This window comes from Pygocentrus nattereri, chromosome 9 (genome assembly GCF_015220715.1).
Source record: "Pygocentrus nattereri isolate fPygNat1 chromosome 9, fPygNat1.pri, whole genome shotgun sequence".
In the NCBI taxonomy this organism is placed as follows: domain Eukaryota; kingdom Metazoa; phylum Chordata; class Actinopteri; order Characiformes; family Serrasalmidae; genus Pygocentrus; species Pygocentrus nattereri.
This window is the reverse complement of record NC_051219.1, coordinates 12451904-12459403: the sequence shown is the minus strand read 5'-3', so window position 1 is coordinate 12459403 and position 7500 is coordinate 12451904. Positions and strand designations below refer to the sequence as shown.

The 7500-nt window shown below is 44.3% G+C and overlaps 1 protein-coding gene across 1 annotated transcript in view; it reads left to right on the top strand.

Annotated features, from left to right (window-relative positions):
- The first annotated feature begins 6640 nt into the window (after positions 1-6640).
- Positions 6641-7500, top strand: part of ndnf (neuron-derived neurotrophic factor) — a 27428-nt gene continuing 26568 nt past the window's right edge. The window contains exon 1 of the mRNA XM_017711463.2: positions 6641-6990. The gene's annotated coding sequence lies outside the window, so the exon portion shown is untranslated. The remainder of the gene's footprint in view (positions 6991-7500) is intronic.

Below are 7500 nucleotides of genomic sequence, written 5' to 3'. Positions count from 1 at the left end.
TCATTACTGGTCAGTTTCTGACCTCAGAACTGCTCTTCCATCTGATGGTGAGAGTTTGTTACTTCATGGAATGAAACTACTCTAGATCAGGGGTCTGGACCTTGAAGCCCGTCTCCGGTTCTTGGATTTAGTAATTGCTGGTAGGTATGACACTTGGTGGCCATTTCAGTTCAGCTAATCGCCAGTGATTACAAATCCAGGATCATAATCTAGAGACTATTTATTATCCAAAAACACTGGTGAACCTTTAGAGCCTTCAAAGTTTTTATATGCAAAATTTATGGTGGTAAAATAGCAGAAAATCTGAAAAATACATTTTTGGCAGGGGACAATTTTGCCTTACAGCACCCTGTATGCTCCCCTTTGCCTTGAATAGATTCAAATGGATTAACAAGACATTTTAGGTCAAAACTGGATCACAAAACAATGTCTCATGCATCGGGCAGCATATTCATAACCATTTTGTGTTGCAACTTTCTGTGAAGGAGCTTTCAGAGGCTTTAAACTCTTCAGACGTCTGGTTCCTGTCACCACCACCGTGAACACTTCTGACTGAGTTCTCTAGAACGAAGCATTTCACACAAACCACTCTGGATGACTTTATTTATATCTGAACCATTTAATGCATACATTGGTGGAGTTCCCCATTAGGTCATGCTGATATTGACACTATACCCCAAAAAGCATCATTTATCTCGATAACAATAAAATATCGTCATACTGCTCATCCCTACTAGTGCCCAAATCGTCCAGACGTTGAGGCCAAACTGAACCAATCAAACCCATTCCTTATACACAAGTGGTCCAAGCTTTACAACAAACACATGGAAATTCTTGTATTTCAGGACATTTTGTATGAAAGAATGGAGCTCATTTTTTCTTGGACAACCAAAGTCCTGGAAAGCTGGCAGTCGTACTTGTAGCTTGTAACCTTGTTAGCTACATTAGCCTTTGTACCCAGCACACAACTAAAGATGCAAACCATCAGACATCATACATGTCTTGCCTGATCAACTACATTTGACAAAAAGAGAAGTTCATTGCATTTTTTTAGCCAAACTGTTGCTTTAATGAACATTTTAATGTCTGCTTTTTGTATATTAGTGGGGCTTTGACTTGTGAACCTCTTTCAATGTGGGGTGTCAAAGCCATTAAGTCATGCAGGAGGACTGAAGGTCAGCGGTCCTTAAGCTAGTAAGAGCAGGAAGAGGAAACCATAAACACGGTCCAGGCTGTATACAGAAGCTCCTATTGCCGTGGTGACAGGGTTGACGTAGTTAATGATTAGCCAGGCTGAACCGTTAGATTGAGCGGTGAGCATCCCGTCGTTGGGAGCCAGCATTCATTCCACCGAGTTAAAGGGCTTAAGAGGAGTGCTGTGAGATTACACAGAGAGAGGAGGGCTGTGTGTGTGTGTGTGTGTGTGTGTGTGTGTGTGTGTGTGTGTGTGTGTGTGTCAGGTAACACTCCCTCTGAAGTGATCCCTGCTGTCTCTGTTATCACTCAAGTGGTGTGAGAAGCTTCTTCCACATTCCATTACACTGTGATAAGATAACAGTCCGCTCTGCTTAGTTCCAGTGCGCTGCAATTAGGCCACACAAAGCTCCAGCACAAGGCTGGGCCACACTCCTCCTGAAAGAGCCAGCAGGGGAAACGGAGAGACCCCGAGAGAAAAAAGAAAAACGGTCTGTTTTCTCTTTAATGTACTACACAATAAGTACTCATCTATATTACAACATATTACATCAAAAGTATCAAAATATCAGCGTGATAGTTCAGTCCAAAACCAACGTACACATTGAGTGTGTTTACATGCGCTCAATTATCTGATCATATTCAGATTTCCACAGTTATGTGATTATTCAAATAGTCAAGTAAACAGCATACTCCGAAGGCCTAGAGTGCATGGAAGCTCTTACTCAGATTTCTTTCGGATTTCTCCGTCTGGGCGTGTGTGAAAACAGACAAGATGGCAAGATGGCAGCAAAACACATTTGGAGCGGCACTGAAAGAGCACGCTTGAGGAAATGAAGGATTTAAGTATTCTTCATCTTCTAGATGATGAATGTTCACATTCTCAGGTAAAATGGCTCGGTTTTAAACAAAGCTGTGGTATGAAGTTTGAGTTTTACGTTGTGTTTACCTCACGTCTTCTTCTGAAAGATTATCGGCTGGTTGTAAAGCAGAAATCTGATTGCTGTCTGACTCGTGTAGACCTGGATTTTCCCGTTATCTGATGTCTGAGCAGGGAAGCCACCAAGCTCTGCACTCTGGCCCTCCAGGGTCCACTCTATATAAACAAAGAGGTGATGTGCTGTTGTAATCTATAGGCCTAAATGGGCTCCCACATAAACTCGCCTAAAGTGAGCTTCTGATTGACTCTGTGCCGATTTTTGTGCACAAAGAGCTTGCGCTGCCAGTAGATGGCGATGTTGCACAGTCTACTCCAGACAGTGAAGGGCAACAGGACAGGAATGACACAAGCAATATAAATAAACACAAAGTTGCATTATTTTATGCTCTCAATGGACTTAAAGCAAACGACCAAATCAGTTTGATTGTACACGACCACTTTTTGGTGACTTTTTACCTCTCCTGGAATAGAATTCTGTGAGTGGCTCCATTACCCTGTAGTCTGTATTAGCCAGTGTACCCTGTCATAAATACAGACATAAATTCCTCCCATGGAGGGCAGGATTTGGTCTAACAGCTCTTATCGTCTATAAATATTGACTTCCCTGGGTTACGGCGGGGATACACACAATACAGACCCTCTGTTGGTGAAGTTTTCACACTTCTGTGAGTGACCGAGAGCTGGCCTCACCTACAGAGAGTGATCTGAGGTAAACAGACCAGACAAGAGGAAAACTAACAACGGGCACAAACCCCCCAGGTCTGCTACTGCACAGCCTCGCACTGCAGGCAAACAGCTGCGTGTTAAAGCAGAGGACGAGTAAAAAGAAAAGAAACAAAAGAGAGGAAGACAAAGGGAGAGCGAGGAAGACGTGGGAATCTCTCTCTCTCTCCCTCTCTCATTAGCTTTCTAATTAGCATGCTGGCTCAGTCTATACCATACATCTGTACATTACCTCAGTTGGGCTTTGGTTGAGTCGCAAATGTGCCTCCATCCACCAAATTTCTGCTCCATTTGAAAGGAATTTAAACCTTTTTCCTTCAAAATGTAATCGATCAGGCGAGACACGATGTCTGAGTGTGTTTATTTTAGTTTTAGCCCAGAGCTACGAGGCTAATGTAGCTAACAATGGTAGCAAAGGGAGCCTGTTGCGCTAAATTAGTCCCGTAGCTCTGGTACAAAACCTAAAGCAACACTTCAAACATGATTTCTCTCAACTCAAAAGAATCAGAGGAAAAGTGTCCATATGTTTATCCGTTTGTGAAGGCCTATACAGGAAAGGCTGCGGCGGGAATGCTAACTGGTTTTCTAACAGCCTTACACAGCACACAAATACGCTAGCAGTTGTGATGTTAACTATTTTGGTATTTGATTATTTTGATTTTGCACTTTGCCCAAAGGTGGATGGTGCTGTAATTTTGCATTTATTGCTGAAAAGAGAGGTTTGATTTCTCTTCACGCAGCAAAAAAGTGTCTTATACCTTTCTTTCGACAGCTTTGTCCCGCTTTATGTGGTATCACTCGGCCCTACTTACCTCAGCCTTCTAGCTCTAGTGGAAAACTAAGGAAGAAACCCTTCAGAACCCAAACATGTCTTTGCTGATTGACCACTTTTGGAGTAAGAGAGGAAAAATGAGCAAATTTGATTTTGTGAACCATTTATTTAGTTCTTGGGTTCAGACGCTGAACTGATTTAGCCTCCTGTGAACCTACAGTTTGACTTCTACTGAATAACTTCTTTAGTTTCTAAAATGGACTCCCTACCTGGGAACCCTTAGTCAAGATCTCTTCAAAGAGAGCTTCCTTTTAAGACATGGATTTGGTTCCTGTGTTCATCCAAAGGCAAACAGAACAAAAGCAATTTGCATGCCCACAGTACATGTTAGCGGTGGGTCTCTTTATTCCCCAAACTAAACCAGACCTACACACTTGGTGAAACGTTTCTTGTACATGGTTCTACACAGAACCTGTTTGAAAATTCTTCTATACTGCAACAAAAAGATTCTTCAGTTGTTACAAGCTTGACATCATAACAACAGCAGAACCCTTTTTAGTGCTGTATAGAACCGTATGCAACACATTCTCCATCAATCTAAAGAATCTTTTCACCAGGCAAAGAGTCATTAAGGCACGAAATGGTTCTATGTAGAACTCGTGGTCCAAAATGGAACCGTCGCCTTGACTGAAGAACCCTTGAGGGATCATCTTTTTAAGGTGTGTGTAATCTGAATAATAAAAACATCTCACACAGAGTGTCCCTGACTGACCAAACCTCATGAGGTTTTCTAATCAGGACTCAAATGTCGTGGTGTATGGCTGCCTTGAAAGCCTCAGATGAAACCTCTCTTGGTCTGAAGCTGCCTCCTAAGACACTGACTCATCAGAGAGCAAGTCGGTGGGCAGCTGTCCTCCGTTTGAGACTCAGCCTTTGAAGAGAGCACTAGCTACCTGAGGCTAGAGAGAAACTTTCCCTCAGCTCTTCCCTCATGGTAAACAGTGCCTAGCACGAGCACTTTGCGGCGGGGATCCCCCGTTCTTAAAATAACACCCTCTAATAAAGTGCACACAGCAACACTGACTAATTAGGCTATGGTTTCTCTAGACTGCAGCTTATCACGGCATTGCAAGTTCAAGCACAAGACAGCGTGTAGGCCTCCGCTGTGTGTGTTCACTGCGGGCTGTTGACATTGAGAGATGGGTAGAGAAAGGAGGGCGGGTGCACAGACGTATCGTCTCAATGCCCAGGCAGAAGTTAGAGTAGCTGCCTGGGAAAGAACAGGTCTGAAATCTCCTCAAGAACCAATTTACCTTGGGCCTGCAGTGGAACTTCTCAGTACACCCAGATTCTATTAGTGTAGGAAGTGAAGATTAGGAGAACTGATTTTGCTGCTGAAAAGGGTTCTAGAATACGGATGGCACTGTGTATTGCAATGGCATTGTGTTCCCTTGCAGGTGTTTTCTTTCCCATGCAATTATCTCGCCTTCCTTCACAACAGTTTTATATTCCCAAATCCACTGCAAGGAATGCGAAATCATTGCGAGGGAATGCAACATCATAGCTTTATTTAACCATGGACTCTTAAGGGCTCGGTACTAGAACCCTTTTTATTTAATTCATAGATAGTTGCAAAACTTTATTCCTGTCAAAAAGGGGTTCTAGAACACTGGTAAATTGTTTGAGGACACTTTCATCCGCCCAAGAATGGTTCTAGAACTTTTTCCCTTTCATTCTCAAATAGTTCTAGCATGTTTGACCTGTCAAAAAGAGGTTCTAGAACACTTGTAAAAAGTTTGAGGACACTTTCCTCCACACAAGAATGGTTCTAAAACTTTTTCCCTTTCATTCTCAAATAGTTCTAGCATCTTTGACCTGTCAAAAAGAAGTTCTAGAACACTTGTAAATAGTTTGAGGACACTTTCAGCCATCCAAGAATGGTTCTAGAACTTTCCCCTTTCATTCTCAAATAGTTCTCACATGTTTTACCTGTCAAAAAGAGGTTCTAGAACTGTTTTTCCTGTCATCCATAAATAGTTCTAGAATGTTTTACTTGTCAGTAACTTGCAAAGTTCTGGAACACCTGTTTCCTTTCATTCATATGTAGTTCTAGACCTAGCATTTTAGAGCTCTTTCAAGAAGAGTTCTAGATCACTTTTTCTTTCATTTGTAAAGTTCTAGAACATTTTCATTCACCCAAGAATGTTTCTAGGCCTTTTTCCTCTTTCTTTCACAAGTACATAAAGCACTTTCTACCTCTCAAAAAGGGTTTCTATAAATCTTTTCTCTAGAACTGTTTTCCTGCCAATAAAAAGTTCTAGAGACACATTTTTCGTCCACTCCAGGTGTTTTAGAACTCTTTTCCTTCAGAGATTCTTGACCACTTTTTTCTTTAATTTTCATTTCTAGAACTTTTTCCCCATTTCATTCACATGTAGTTCTAGCACCTTTTATTTGTCAAAAGGGGGTTCTAGAACACACCTTTTCTTATATTTATAAATAGTTCTAGAACTGCTTTCGAAGTTCTAGAACACACCTTTTCCTATATTCATAAATAGTTCTAGAACTGCTTTCAAAGTTCTAGAACACACCTTTTCCTATATTCATAAATAGTTCTAGAACTGCTTTTGAAGTTCTAGAACACACCTTTTCCTATATTCATAGTTCTAGAACTGCTTTCAAAGTTCTAGAACACACCTTTACCTATATTCATAAATAGTTCTAGAACTGCTTTCGAAGTTCTAGAACACACCTTTTTCTGTATTCATAAATAGTTCTAGAACTGCTTTCGAAGATCTAGAACACCGTTTTCGTCCACTCAAGGTGTTTCAGAACTCGGAAAGACGTTCTAAAAGTCTCTTCCATTCAGAAGTTCTTGTGTCTTTCATTCATAAAGTTCTGCTGAGGTTCCGAGCTCCACGCGGGCTCGCTTCTGTGGTAGTGTTACAGTTGGAGTGGGCGGGGCCAGTCCGGCCTGCTCCAATAGCAGCGGGCGGCTGAGAGCAGCGCGCGCTATAGCAGCGCGCTCGGTGCACTTCACGGACTTTTGGGAGTGTGGAGAGCAGCGCGCGACGGAGTGAGGATACACACACACACACACACACGCACGCACGCACGCACACACACAGGCGCGCGCGCTCTGCCACAGCTCAGGATATTACCGACCGCGGAGCGACTACGAGTCCGCGAGACCCCGCGAGGGACTCGACTCGTGTTGAGACGGAGCGCGAGCTTTCAGACCGTTTCCCTTTGAGCGGAGCCGGGAGACGAAACAGCGCCGAACTCGCCGAGGAGCCCGTCCGAGCTGCGCGGTCTTCTCCTTCACTCGGGACACGGAGACTCAACTCGGGAGCAGAGCCAGGTACGGTGAGACGCCCGGTCCGGTGAGACGCCCGGTCCGGTGAGGCGGCCGGTCCGGTGAGACGCCTGGTCCGGTGAGGCGGCCGGTCCGGTGAGACGCCCGGTCCGGTGTGACGCCCGGTCCGGTGAGGCGCCCGGTCCGGTGTGACGCCCGGTCCGGTGAAGTTGCGCTTTGCTCAGTTGGTGCAGTTTTAACCCGTTTGCGTGTTGCGAGGCAAAAAGCGGCAGAACTCGGTCTAAAGTGCTGAAAACTGGCGCAGCTGAACTGAACGGACCGCTGTCGGCGCGTTTGAGCGGTTTTGATCAGACTTTTAGTGACTGGGTTGCGCGCCGTCCTGCTGACGCTGGGCAGCGCAGAGGGCTTCAGGCTCGGATGCTGATCTCCATCCTCACTCAGGTCGGAGCTGTTTTCCTCTCAGACGCGGAGAACGTGTAGAAACTCAGGTCCGGACTGTGCGGAGTTAAAGGGGAACTCCGCCGATCTGACCCGGGAGGTGTAAACCGAGCCTCC